This window comes from Crocodylus siamensis, chromosome 3 (genome assembly GCF_052110815.1).
Source record: "Crocodylus siamensis isolate JL-2025a chromosome 3, ASM5211081v1, whole genome shotgun sequence".
Lineage (NCBI taxonomy): Eukaryota > Metazoa > Chordata > Crocodylia > Crocodylidae > Crocodylus > Crocodylus siamensis.
Window position 1 is genome coordinate 87,957,988 of NC_143397.1, and position 14,995 is coordinate 87,972,982.

Here is a 14,995-nt window from a genome sequence, read left to right on the forward strand (position 1 = left end):
TCACAAGGCAATAGAATGGAAACATTTTACCTTTGTAAAACACATTGATAAAATACACTTATCACAAATGGAAAAGCAATTTTTGCTTTCTGCTTTTGCAGCTTTTGTGGCTGCCACTGGAAATATTTTAATAAAGCCACACACACACACACCACCTCCCAACAGCAGTTTGTTTTTTTCTCTGCCCCCTTTAAGCTGCCTTGGATATTTTTCTTCCAGTTATACAGAATGAACAGAGATATAAAACTTGGAAGTGATAAGAGCATTTAGAATGACCATGTTTCTTAGCAGCTAAAACAGGTCCACAAACATAATAAAAACCCCAAAGGGCAATTAAAAAAAGGAAAGCGCAAGTCATTTTACCCGTTACATCTTGTAAAGGAACAAGAGTGAGCAGAACAAGCAAGCAATCACTGATCATACTTGTACCAGCAGATTGCCAAACACTGTAACATTTTTGCAATATACGTAAAATGACTCAGAGTTCATGGTACTTGTTTTAAAACGGGTTTGCGATGGTAGTAAAAACAAAATCTTCATATTCTAATAATATAACTCAATACATTTTATCCATGTAACAGCTACTATAGCTGAGGCATCACTGAAAAACAAAGGGCACTGTGATCTAACTAATAGCTTTGTGGTGACCTTTGAGATGCTGGCTGGTCCGTCAAGCTCCATCTGTGATATGCACCGCATAGTTAAAGGAAGGGTTATTAACTGTCATAGGGGCTGGAGACTGACTGAAGGGTCATTTGAGTCTGAACAAAGAATAGACCTTTAATTTACTAAACTTGTAAGGCATGATCCAGCAAGTTTCTGAGTATTCTCAGTTGAAAGTACGCAATACCTTTACAAGATAGAGCACTCAGGTTATACCAAATATGGGCTACCAACATTATCATTTTTGGTTTTAGTATTTAGTGTTTTCAAACCACAAAAGAAATGGCCCTTGTAATATTTACTTTTTTTTTTTTTACCATTAGCTGCCTTTTTCTGCTGTTTTCAGAGACCACCTACTGATTAAAGTTCAGGGAAAAACACACTTATTGACCAGTGCAATTTAAATATATTTGCTTAACTAACTAAACTCTCCCACCCCCCATGAAGGAATGAAAGAATTTTCTCAAATTTTCTCTCTCATCAGCAAAGAGTAGCCAAATACAGCATCAGCCTAGCCACTAATTCAACATCCTTAGATTTTAAACCCTTTTTTCCCCACAGCTGGGCCTATCTAGGGATAAAAAGTAAAGATGACAGGAATAATGTGCCAGAAGAACTACTCAGTGCTAAACTGGGAAGCTCCTTTCCCAACTGCCTACAGTAAAACAGCCCATTAAGAGTTGCCTTTTGATTAAAGGCAAGTAAGTAATTTCAACCATGGCAAAGTGACATGTTTTAACTTGTCATTTTGTTAAGGATGAGTACTCTTTGAAGCTCATAAAAAAAAAAAAAGTGAAATGAGTTGGTGGAACGTTAAGGATTACTGTATATATCCAGTGCCACTGTCACTCCTCCCCAAAACATATCAATCCGGAAATATCTGACTCAACAGCCCTAAGGTTATTTAGAATGGAAAGTGAGATTTTTACATGTTTCACTTTGATGCAATGAGAATGGCTGCATTAAGATACCTCAGTGGTTTGCAGAACCCAAATAAAATGCTTGCTCTGTGTTTTAAAAAGGTACTGTGCAAATGTGTGCCACCCACCCAGCATGCAATAGCTTACATTTCACCATTTTCAGAAAAGATAAACACAGCAAAGAAGAAAACTATAATATAAAAACAGCCTGGCACATGAAATGAGGAAAAGCATTGTAGATTATCTGGCAAGACAAAGCACACAAATGTTATTTTGTGAAAATTAATAGCATTTAAAATGGTACTCCCCTCCCTGCTCTCTCCCTTTACTGCTTGCCCAAATTTAAAATATTTTATCTTATTCCCAGTTGAGATGTTTCTAAAAGTGGTAGGTCACAGCTGTGTTGACATTGAACTTCTTGAACATGGCATACCAAAAAGTCAGGCTGACACACTTTACAGATCCTTCGTTACAAGCGGCACCAGTCACTTGATTTGAAATACCTGACTAAGCTGTAAAACAAACTGTTAATCTCGGGTCTTTCCTCCAGTTAAACTCTTCTTTACAGTTTTGGAAACACGCCAATGTTTGTTATGTTTATACTGAAGATATTTAAATTTTGATTGGGATTTGATGACCAGTGGTTCAACTCAATGATACCCCAGATGTCACCTCGGAGCACCTAGGCCCCAGTTTCCTGATCGTTTTAACAAGATGCTCTCTCTTCTTTTGTTCCCACAGAAATCAATAACATGATGACCTTCAATTTAAAATACAAACTAATTAATTACTTGTTCTGTTGAAAAATGTTGATATCTGATTTGCCTAGAGAATTTCAATTATGAACAGACTGATTCTTTGTAGGCCTCCTTTAGCACAACAGAAAAAGTACCAGAAGCCTAATTCCATACAAGCCAAATGATAGCTCTTTATAGCAAATACAAATATTTGCTTTGCCTAACTTAATACTGCAAAATGCTCTTCTGAACGGCACGTTTTTTCTTTCAGTGGAATTGCAATCCTCTACCTGGGTGAACATAACACCATAATCAGCCCTTATGGAAATCACGACAACCTTATATTATAAGTAAAGTAATTTTATTACTTAAACGTGAACAAGTTTCAATTTGTTCCCGACATGATTTTTCAAGTTTGTGATGAAACAAAAAAGTATTAACCTGACAAAACCACCACCAACAGAATTTAGCAGCCTAATAACCATAGTAATCCTCATGACATCCTTTGAGGTAGTCAAATATTATCTCTACTGTATAAATGAAACATCTGAAACAAACAGATGAATGTCATGGCTATGACCATCTAGCAAATCAGTAGCCGATTTATGTTTAGGATTCTGTGTATGAATTTTACCACTCAGTAGCATCCTTAACGTCTACAGTCAGAGCCAGCCAACAGCCAAGGGCTGCCTTGTAGGCAGCAAACTAGAGAGAGAGCGTTCAGCTTGATTCAACGAGCCCTATGTCAAAACCCTAAAACTGCAGTTACAATTAGAGCAGTGTAAACAATGTCTTAAATATATTGCCTGTACTACTTAGTGTGTGCTGCAAAAGTTAGTGTGGTCTTCAGCAGTGATGCAAAGAAAAAATGTTCTGAATTCAAGTCTATGGGAGAAAGGATAGTAGCCCTATTTTGTTTTTTTAATGATAAACATACATTACATGGGCTATGGAAATCACTGAGAGTTTTGTGCTATTTTTAATTGAAAACAGTTACTGGGCTCCATCTATAAGACTTGTTATATGACCAGAATTCAGGTCTTAAACTATTTTTTAAAGAATTTCAGACTACAGTTGAGATAAGTTATACACAACTGTAACGAATCACAATAATATAAAAAAAGTGTTAAAAAAGTTATTTTTATTTTACTTTACACATTTAATCTAATGATGTAAATATCTAAAAGTTAAGAACATTTTGATTTTGAAAAATAAATATATAAATCAGGCAATTTGTTTTTGCAGGGAATTTTAGGCTTAGATACAGATAAATATTTTCTTAATGGACTACCTGGATTTTCTGTAGACATGTACAAAAATCTGCATTACACTAGTTAATAAAATATACTATTCCTGTACCCAATTCATTAAAAAAATATTTTCAAGGATGCTGTATTATTTTAATGTGGAATATCAACATGAAGACTGGGATTGTACTGTGAACCTAAATTCTAGAAGAAAAAGAGAGCAGGGTGCATAAAAGAGCATGTGGGTGAGATTTAGTCAAGCACACAGTTGTGTGATAAAAATCAAATATGGGGCATAATGGGACATAAGGAAATGTATCTTTTTGTGCAGGGAGGGATGAATCACAAGTTCACAGCTGGAATTTATGTGGATCCTTATTTAGTGAAACAGCTGTAGCCACTGTTTAAGCTACATTCCCACATAAACAACAAAATGGTGCCACAGAAGAGACCGCAAGCATCAGGCTCCAGCTGGTATCTGCACCCACCTCCCCTCTCCCCAGTCCCTAATGTAACATTTACTTGGCTTTCCTTTTATATATCCACAAACTATGAAAACGCATATGTTAGTGACTGGATAGAGTTAGAACCACATCTGACCACCTCTCAACATTAGAAAGGGCAGGGAAGATGTATACAGGAGAATGGATTAGGAAAAAATCCTAATTTTTGTAACCAAGGCCAATTTCTGTCACTTTATTCTTATGCATGCATGCATGCATGCAACCACCCACACAAACAAACTGTATTTCAATGGGGTAATCTAAAAATATCATAGAACATTAAAACTGATTTTCAAAAACCCCACTGAACATACTTTAGTTGAACACGTACAGCCTGATTTCTGGAAAATTTGCTTCCAACTATGCAAATGTGATCTTGCACACATTAATTATTTGTATATGTACACAACCGACTTTATTTGCAGGCACTTGCACAAAACAAAAGCAAGGATAATCAAGAAAAACCTATGCTTTTCTCCCCTTATGTCAGAGCAAGCCTTTCGGAAAACATAAAAACTTGCATGTGCAGTATGCATGTATTTTTCAGGCTTTGCTGTTCAAACCTACCTTAATATATTGTTAGTTAAATAAAACATTCGATTTTGAAGTACGTATTTCATGACTAAGGTACATGTTCAGTATTCACAACTACATACACATTTTTGTATATGAATTAAGGATACCAGTTGATGCTCTTTTTTTTTTAACTAGACTAAAACACAATATGGAAGTTTTTCATGATGTCTGACAAACATTTTAAAGAACTCATTTCAAAGCTGGTGCTTTTACAAATCTATTCCATCATTCAAAATGAGATAAAAATATTTCAAACCCTCCAAACACATGTCTACAGTTCACTTTCCATTTGTTGTAACCTTCTGGTGTGCCCTTTCTACATAAGTGATTCAGCCATAAGGTACTAACACCAGACTGACTTCAACAGGAGTAAGGACTGTTCACCTAATTCTCCTCCAACTGAAGTCATGGCTTCTCCTGGGAGCCAGCCTAGATACTTACTGCCAAATTCTCTGAGGTCACAAAATGCTATACCTACTCAGACCTGAACCATTTTACATCACTAGAGAATTGCATGGTTTTGTCCCATATTACAGGAATGAATGTTCCTCCCTTTAACTAGGTAGTTGGGTAGCTTGATGAAGTAGGGGAATCACTAACCACTTTATTGTCATCTCTATTTAAAAGGCAGTAGGGGTATTCTAAGTCTGATATTTGATTGTTGCTTTAAGTGATTAGGCTAGAGGAGGGACCAATGGGACAAGTCCATTGGTAAGGAAAGATTTTTGGCTACAAAAGAAAGAAGTACCAATGTTCAGCTGCCAAATTCCATTTAAAAAAATAAATAAATAAATAAATAAATAAAAAGGGAAGTCTATTCATGATGCTTCTGAAACAAAAGTTCGGAAGGTTTCATTTTGCTTACAGCAGTAATTCACAATTTTCATGGCTGAGGCCTTGCATTTGTCAACTTTTGTAAGCAAATGTTTTATCTCAAGCCTGCCAAGTACTACCTGTATGCTATAGGTCATGATACTGAATGTTATTTTTAAAAGATTGAATTTTTTTTTAATTAAATGCAATTTAGACAGTAAAAAGCATATTTGCAAACAAGTTAACCTAGTAGTATTTCCCGTTTCTTTTTTTCTTTACTGTTTACTCCTATGATGAAAATGGGCATCTTGCAAAGAGGTCCAATTTACATGAGAAGATAAAACAATGATCTCCTCTTTCAGTGGGGAAGGATGGATAGGCTTAAAAACATTTTAATAGTAATGTACACATGGCATAAAACAGTCAGCTAGCTATACAAGCACAAATGTGTAAGGTAGAGGCACTGTCTAACATTCAGCTAACAAGTCTTATTAAAAAATAAAAACTAACAATTTGTCCAGTACAATTATGTGAATGTAATAAAATGAAAAACTATGAAGATGGACCACATTTCAGGGAAACTGAGACAATATGTCTTATTTCAATGAGAAACGTAGAAAACATATGGAAAGTGATGAGTTTGTCTAGAATGCGAAGAGAAAGAGCGGCTGGTACCCACAGATTACTCTTTATTTTAATTGTGATAATCTTTTCAGTCCACTCAGTCTCTTCACTCTGGACCGAATACCAACGTTACACTGATGATGGGCTGATGGAAGAAAGAAGTGCATTAAAAATAACAAGGCAACTCACTCTGATGAGAGTATTATTCTTGCAGCATGCTCCACCTGCATGAAGCCAATGTTTTGGCAGTCTGAATCTGCTACTGAAACCAGCTCTCTTCCAGATGTCAGTGTTGCTCTGCCTGATTTGTTTTTGTTTGGTTGGTTTTTTTGAGAGTGCTTTTTGAAGAGGTTTTGCCAGGATGCCTTTAAATAAAAAATGAGACCTGAAAAAGAATGCTTTGCATTCAAAAGCTTGGTTGACTTTATCCCAACTATATAGTTGGCCCAATAAAAGTTATTAACTCAAAAAATCCTTGCCTCTTGCATAATTCCTGGACCATCACAGCTACAACATAACCCTAACACTACCAGTACATAAGAAATGCAATCAATCTGCTATCTATGCTCTCTCAGATTATATGGCTCGTGGAACGTTAAAAAAACCCACTGAGCTCCACAGCATTTCTTTTTGAGTTCTGCACAAAGATACCCGAAAGTTCTTTAATTCCTTCCTCTGTGGTTCTGTTCTGAGACACCCTCTACCAGTACTGTAAAGAATTCTTGCTTTTTAGAGCAAGTTGTTTCGCAAGTCTTCTTGCATTCTAAGGTTAGTTTTACGCTTAATATATATGGTAACTTAGCAAAAGGACGTAATTTTCTGTAGCCCTCCAAAGTCTTAAACAAAGTTAAACATACATCTTTTCTCCTGAAGAAAAAATAGAATCCTCACAATCTAAAGCAGTGCAAAGGATCAGGTTCTATCATGCAATGGTTATGGGTTGTTTAAATAAAAATAAATAAATCAAAAAAATGTATATATGAGTAAACCAGAGAGTTGGCATTCTCTCTTTCCCTCACCTGATTCCCTCAACCCTTCCCTCTGCCTCCTGCCATGAGTTCTAATTTGAAAGAAAAACTAATATTAGATAAAGCAACACATAATTTGACAGCCTACCAGTTAAATTCTGACAGGGTCAATAAAATGAGAGCTTGCTAGGGTCCCAAATGAGAAACATTTTCATGAATGCCCCCATTGTGTAAACTCTCCGTGTATCCTGCCTGTAAATGACAGTCATATGCCACCAGCTGCAGGAGACATTCCAGCAATGTCAACTGCTGCAGGGTATTAATCCAGGGTAGATCCGTGGGTATGTCTTTTTATTTATGCTTGATTAGGGTAAAAGCAGCCACACTGACTCATTTAACTATTATTTTTACAAATCTATTATATTTATTTCAAAATATAAGAAAATATATAATTAAAGTCTTGCTAATGGAGCCTCTCATTGTAATAGTAGTTTTATTATATAAAGCCAGCTGGAAGTAATTATTTTTTCCATGTATAGTCTTCATTAGTTTGTGTTTTTGCCCCCCAGACATTTAGTTCAGATCTTCTTATCAAACCCAAGTCCCCAGTAATTGTGTGGAGAGCAAATAGCCACTAGAAGTTGCCTCAGCGAAGTTGAAAAATCCACACCAAATTATTAAAAGATACATGTATAACAGGTAATATTTCTGAAAATACCTTTTCCCCTATAAACTCCATGTTCTTTTCAAAATGATGTTTATCTACTTAAATTAATGTTTTAGATAATTATTACAACTCAAAAAGTCTCTGGTCACATAACAGACATTTTCAAGTAAGATTTCAGTCTGCTTACATTAAAAAAAAATTAAAAAGCTAAACCAGACCTAAAGCAACCTCTTTGGATGCCTAAGTTCATGAAAACAAAAACTATTTTTAATGAAGCCATCCATTATATTTTACTTTCTTCTTTATATTTAATTTTTTAGAAACAAAATTAATAGTCAATTTTTAAAAGACTGAAGGTTTGAGGTTTTTTGTCAATAGTAATATTAGCAACACCTAGATATAGCTAAATTACTCTTTGTAAAAAGTAAATATCAAATGAAGCTGCTTTTCAGCACCCTCATATGATAAGCCAGGGCATCTGGTCACACATTTTTATCGTGCCTTCACTTAAGAGCACGCTTACATGGCAAAGCACTGGACTTTTTGCATGTCAGCACCTAAATACAGGCACCTCTAGAAATGACACTTTCCCCTTCTTTCATCTTTGCCACACTAATTTATCACCAGTATTGTTGCCTTATTTCAATTATTGCTAAATAGCAGATTTGTATTTTCTTAAGCTACAGAACAGGAGTGAAATAGCTAAATAGAGCAAGAGAAAGAACAAAAGGGAGGAGAGGTAGAAATAAATAATAAAATAAATTCTGATCTGTCATAAAAGGACATTTTGCCTTTTTACTTCCACAAAAGCAATAACATCTCAAAATATGTCCCTGAGAAAGTAGCAATAAAACAACAGCCGAGTGCATAAGGTCTTATTCTATCTATGCTACTGAATACACTAAAAAGGAAATCAATCTTTGCATTTGAAGATCAGAAACTAATATCTATGAGGGTTTTTAAATGCACAAGCTAGAAAGAACTCAAAAAGTTGTTAAAAAAATGCAAAAACAGGTATGTAATCAGGAACACTGCTTTAAAAACTCTGATCTATTTATATGATTACCATCCTTTTTTTTCCCCTTTTGGTTCATTATTAGAGTTATGCAGAACTTGACCATTTCAGTCAGAAGGGATTCCTACAAGCCTTCCTTCTTCAGTTTTAGTTCACTTGTTGCTCCCTCCCTTCCTTTGGTTTAAAGAAATTCAAAACTTCAAAAGCAAGCTTAGTGGAAATAACTTAAGTTTTTCCTGGTTTCTAGAGAAAGCCATGTAAAACTGGATTTCTGGTAACTAGGCCCATCTATGATTTTGCATGCAAGACTCCTTCAAACTCAGACTTGGTCAGGTTCTTTAACAGTGAACATGTCTGAATTTGAGGATGAGAGCTAAGACATGCTACAGATCATATTTCATTAAGAAAGCCTTGAAAATCTCCATGATATCTAAATGGCAGAGAAGATTCAAATACACAAGACCCAGGACCCAAGAAATGTTTTTCTTTCTCTACATCTGTAGGGCTTTCTATTGCAAGACATCCACACACAGACAGCTTACAAGCATCACCCCTAGTCACAACTCCCACTTGGAAGAACAAGGCATTTATAATTCTCTAACAAAACTATACACTGTCCTTGTGCCATTGACGTCAGTGGATCATACGTGCTTGGATGGGACCGAGGATAGGATCCTTTAGATTCTATTTTACTCTTATTAGTATACCCCAGATGTAGAATACCATTTGAAAAGCATAACGCTATTTTACTATGAATGCTGTTATTTTAATATTAATTATTTCAAGTCAGAACTTTTAAGGTTGGTACGCTTCAGGAAATATGAGAAAAGCCTATAGGAAATAAATACATTCAAAGTCAATTACTGCATTCTGTTTTGCAAAACTTTGAGACACTGGAAAAACTGGGAACCTCTGGTAAAAGAACTGCAAATAACATGAATGACAACTTGCTCTGTACATTTTCTTAAGTGTTACTGAGCTGGTCAAAATTATTGAGAAAAAAAATGAAAGAGTGATCATAGCTCTTTTCAACATTGGTCACAGCAGGCATCATTAAAACCAGAGACATTGCCACACCATGCAAATTTCACTATAAGAAGCATACCATAAATACATAGATAGACAGACCACAGAATTTGCATCTCTTGAGGTATTTGTGGCATTCCCCACATTTAACTAAGAAACACCTCAGCTGCCAGAGCAAATACACCTGTGGGTGATGATAAATTTCAATTGTAATGACAACTACTGTACACATTTCCTCACTTCCCATACAGCTTTTCCTAAACTAACATTTTTATTCACTTTATAAGAGAATCTTCCAATTCTCTGCGCTCCTTTTTTGGTCATGTGATGACCAATCATCCCCTTAAGAACAAGTTCCCTTCCTTCTTTTACACAAACACAGGGATATGCCTCAGCAGTAGAGGATAAGGAGACCCCAGCTTTTCGATCTTATTAAAACAGCCTCTACAATTTGTTGTAGAGGCAGTTCCTAGATGTCCTAGCCATTGACAGGGACTGCCTTGATATGGCAGACTAGTGCAACATACATTGCAATCTTAATCCTACTACCTTTGAAAATACAGTAAAATCATTTAGAAGATAGACTTTGAATGAGCCAGAGGAAAGGAGACACTAAGATACCATCGTAGCAAGTGGAATAGAAGAAACTAAATAGAACAGAAATACTTTGACAATGCCTGTTTACAGGCTGGGGTATCATCTGTTGTTTTGGGTGTTCTTTGGACCGAATAGCAAGCAGTTGAAGAACCTGCCCTGTTGCACTGAAAAACTATAAACAAAGAAAATGAATCAAGACCTTTCTTAAATAAAAGCTACATTTTTTTAAAAAAACCCAAATGGTACACTATGTGGTTTAACAAAAAAAGCTTTAAAATGATTAACATAAATGCTAAATTATGGCGCTCTGAATAGTAAGATAATGCTGCATTAGCAATTCTCTTCCCAAATTAAAACATTAAAGAAAAACAATGGAATCCTCTCATTCCCCCTGTCTGTTTCCGGCTTTTTTCTTTCATGAGGCCATATGATTCACCGCCTTCTGGGTATGCTGAAAACCCCAAGTCTGGAAATTCTTGTAGGCTAGGAAGAGCCATTAGTCTACAAGGCAAATCCTTTTACAAGAGCAACAAGTTTGAGGGGGTGAGGGGGGGGGGGAAATCACAGAAAAGAAGTGATACATCACATATATTCTATTTCTAGTAAAAAGGAAAAAAACTCTAAAGCTTTTGTTCCTGATTGTAGTTTATGACGGCAGTTCTATATCAGCGAACAGAGTGTTCCCTTGCAATCAGCACACTGTGTCACAACGACCTGGCAAATGTGAATGCTTACTATCACTATGGTCCCTGCAATCTTCCCTCAGCTGTGACCCATTCACTTTTGCCCCAACTTCACTGAGATACCTTACTCAGCATCTAATTAGTTAGGGAAGATTTGCCTTGGCTCTTAACCCTGACATAGGAGCAGAAGACTTTGCTGCTGTTACATCCTAAATCTGCCCCATCACTACATTAATCAAATCCCCACAAGACTATACATAAATAAGCAAGTGCTAAAATACATATGCATATTTTAAAATATTATACACAAGTATCTACTGCACAGAATGTACATCCAATAGGTTGTCATGTGTGTTACACAGCTTTCGTAGCTGTGTCCACAAAATTAAGCAAAGATATAATGAAATGTTTCCAAAGCAAAACAACATTATCAACTAAAATTTACCAAAAATGTTAAAAAAAAGTGTTTTGGAGGTATCTAACTGTATGTTGGCTTGTAAATAAATGAACACATTAGCGAGCAACAGCTCCAAGTGTATTTTTTAATTCATGCCTCAAACTGATATCTCTCTCTAACATAACGTGCTGAAGTTTAAAATGTTGTATAGTACATGCACAATATGCTGAACTTATATTGTTTACTCTATTTTCAAAATGTTTCTATTCTTAAAGTAAATAAAAAGTCATAGAAAATTCTTGCTGGAATCATAATCATTAATTTGTAATCAGATTTTGAAACACTAAAAGGAAAAGCTACAACTTATTGTAAGAAATTACAAAATGAAAACCATATGAAATAAGGTAACATAAACCTGAGAAATGTTATGCAACAAACTAAATCTCAAAGCAATTCACACTAACACAAGAGACTCATTCACACACCCACAAACCCTACTGGACAAAATGAGCTTTAAAATATGCTAGAAACAATAGAATCTATTCTACAATCACTGATGACTAGTGACAAAACTATTATGTACAGCAGCTAACTACCAACTGTACTAATAACAGTTGATCTTCCCCAAAAATTTTAATAATAAATTTATGTATGGAATTTATAGGATGTTGTCATATTAAGCTTTTATACTTTCCATATGCATACATGTAAAAAGCCCTTGTGTTGCAGTAAAATAATCAAGCTTTTTATACGTGGTAATACTACAAACATCCTTTATAAACAAGACAAAATTAGTCAAATAGCACTTTGCCTTCAATGTGTTATGTAGTTATGTATGGCCATTTTCTCTTTTTAAAACACCAATTCAATAAAACAGTATATGTGAAGTGAATTTACTGTACTGCATCTCCCTTACACAGATGTGTCTGTATTAATATACATCACTAATTTAATTTTTAGTTTTCTTGGTTTGCCACTCACCTATCTCAAAGCGATTCTCTGGTGATAACTAACACATCATGCTAATGAGAGAATCTAATGTACAATAGAGAAATGTCACTACTAATAATATTTGCATGAAGTTAAATAAAGCAACTGTAAGAGAATGTCAGACAGTTGTTCTTTAATAAGATACAGTTACACAATGAAATTATGTTGTTAATTTTGTTACATCATTGAGTGAATCCTAAATTACTGTATAATGATGCACAGACCCATTTATAATTCTAATATACTCCCTTTCACTCCTGACTGTGGAGGGAAAAAGAGAAGGAAAAAACCCTTCTAGAAAGGTTGCTAACTTTTATCTGGAACAGGTTAAATATACTTTCTTTTTATTAGAAAGTACATGTTTCTGGCATTTTCTGTCACTGTAGGTTACAGCCATTTCTCTTATGGTCTTATTTCTGAAAGTGACTTAAAAGTATTTTAGAACATTACAGCCCTTAAGGTAACTGGAAGAAGAAAAATGACATTTCTTATTCTGACAAATACACAAAACATTTACAAAAGCAGAAAATCAGAAAAGCCTGCTTTTTTTTAAATCAGTCAAAACCAGGCCTTCTTTTCTGATGTTAACAACACTTTGCCAGACTAGAATGGGCCCTGGACACAACCAGATGAGCAGGGAAGAGAAGTCAAGGGTTTCTGGTCATTCTCGACCTGTCACTGATCAAAGTGACCCAAAGAAGCACTCCTTTTTAAATGTTAAGATTTATGCCCTTTGAGGTTATCAGCCATTCTTCTGTATACAGAATGGGATGACCCCTTTTAAGGGAACCACACTTTTATATTAAAAAGGTGCACAGGCAAAACCAATTCAGTCAAGTGGCTATGTTTTAAACTTCTAGCAGGTAATTCAAAATACATTTCCAATCTCCCTCTACCCCTGCAAAAATCAAAAATTCACTCTAGAATGCAAGGTCTGATTTCTCTTTCACTAGTGCATATTTTTGCATTAACATGAACTCAGTCCCTATGGAAAGAAAGCAAAAAATAATGACCCATGAGATATCTAACTATAAACCAATCTGTATGATCAAACCTACATGTGACATTCATAATTGCACTTCCTCGTCATGCCATAACATGTAGTTTTGCTACAGTTCTTGAGAAAAAGGTATATATCTATAGCACATAAGTATATAGCTCTGTAAATAATATTTCATGTGCCTGGGCAGGTTCATTTGAAGCTTTTGTGTTTTGGGCATTTAAAAAAAAAAAAAAAAATCACTCACTGTCATACTTCAATCTTTCTACTAGAAACCTGCTTGAGTTTCAATTACAACCAAGGAAAGGTGGCGGGGTCAGATTGTTTGTTTTTTAAAATCATGTGGAAAGCCCAACATCATACTTAGAACTTTTTTTAAAGTATATCTAGAATTACTATGAATCTCTGGAAAAGTTTCAGTAAGTACTCCTTTCTAACCATGCCAAACTTTTTTTGCAAGTTATATGCATTTATTAACAAAAATGTAATTGGTATTCGGTGACTAAAATTTATCATAAAGTCCAGGCATGAAAAGTAACACACTTTCACGTTTTCAGAAGATAGATAAAATATATAAGTAATTAATAAATGAAAGAATGGACGAAAAAATAACAAACATGCTATGCAAGGTTATAGTGTTTTAGAAAGAAACCTTGACACTTTGACACAGATTTGCAGCTGCACTTCCACATAGTTTTTGCTTACAGTCTGCACAAGCTAATATGCTATAACAACCTTAACAAAATCCGAAATAGAAGATAAAATGTTGCCTTTTAAATAAGGAGATTACCAGTAATTTATTACAAAATAACTCACTCTCCTTTTAAAAGCATGGTGAAAAAGTATGTGAATTGAATGTGTTTTAGTCTATAACAAACATCAGAGCATCTGATAACCAGATGATGAATACAGCACATTGACATACAAGTAAAGGCTTTTTTAAAAAAAAAATAAATCTGTTCAATGATACCACCTTTGCAATATGTATTCCAATGGAAGGAGCCCATTGATACAGGATCTGCCACTCATTTAGTCATATACTACATTTCTTCCCCCAACAACCTTGCAGAATACAGGACCACAGATGTCCTGTATCGCACAAAATCCATCTAACATTCAAGCATTAACACAATTAAAATAGCAAAAATATAACAGCTTAGGCTAAGTGCCAGTTTGCCTTGTCTGTGAACTAGTTGCCTCAAATACTTTGACTCCCTGCTACTCCATGATGTCCTTCTTTTAGTTTTGTTTCCTTTCTTTGTTATTGCTGAACAATTTCTGGTATTCCTCAGACTGTGTAGATCTAAATCTGTTTGAAAAAGGTCTAATACCAAACAGGCAATCTAACACTATCTATGTGGTTCAATAGCCATTTATCAATTGATCGTTATCTGGATCTGGTTATGTTAACTCTTTTCTAACCGAAGTCGAAAGAGCCCACTCCCCACCATAGACGCTTAACCTCACTATCCAACCAAAAAAAAAAAAAAAATAGAGCAGGTAAGTTATTAAATTGCTTTAAATTCTATTCCTAAATATCAATAAAACCAAGCAAGTGTTATTTCCTGT

At 35.1% G+C, this 14,995-nt stretch overlaps 1 protein-coding gene across 16 annotated transcripts in view; it reads right to left on the bottom strand.

The window, feature by feature from the left end:
• BNC2 (basonuclin zinc finger protein 2) overlaps positions 1-14,995 on the bottom strand; it is a 471,942-nt gene that overhangs the window by 313,644 nt on the left and 143,303 nt on the right. Inside the window, exon 1 of one of the 16 annotated variants that reach the window (XM_090038762.1) lies at positions 14,400-14,816. The exons of the other annotated variants lie outside the window; for them this stretch is intronic. The gene's annotated coding sequence lies outside the window, so the exon portion shown is untranslated. Of the gene's footprint in view, positions 1-14,399; positions 14,817-14,995 lie in introns of those variants that run through there. 16 annotated transcript variants of the gene reach the window in all.